The following is a 350-nucleotide window of genomic DNA, read 5'->3' as shown; positions in this document are numbered from 1 at the left end:
GGAAATGATCACTGCCAAAGTAATATTGGCAATGGCGCAACACTGGAAGGTACCAGCTGGACACGGAGATGAGCCTAATGCTTACGTTAAAGCATTCGCTGAAGAGGAATTCCCCATTTCTATTAAGATCCCACAAGGGATGGAGATAAGAGATCAGGTATCGAAGGAGTTGGGTGTGAATTCTGTAGATGAAATCGTATTGTTACTACTTCAAAGCCTTTACGGCTTGAAACAAGCCGGTATATTATGGAATCGGTTACTTAGTACAAAATTGATCGATTTGGGATTGAAGCAATTGATTGTTGAACCATGTTTGTTCTATAAGAAAGGTGATCGTAGAATATTACTCG

This window comes from Plasmopara halstedii (assembly GCF_900000015.1).
Source record: "Plasmopara halstedii genome assembly, contig: Scaffold_1651, whole genome shotgun sequence".
NCBI lineage: Eukaryota > Oomycota > Peronosporomycetes > Peronosporales > Peronosporaceae > Plasmopara > Plasmopara halstedii.
The sequence above is the reverse complement of the archived record's forward strand: the minus strand, read 5'-3'. Positions refer to the sequence as shown.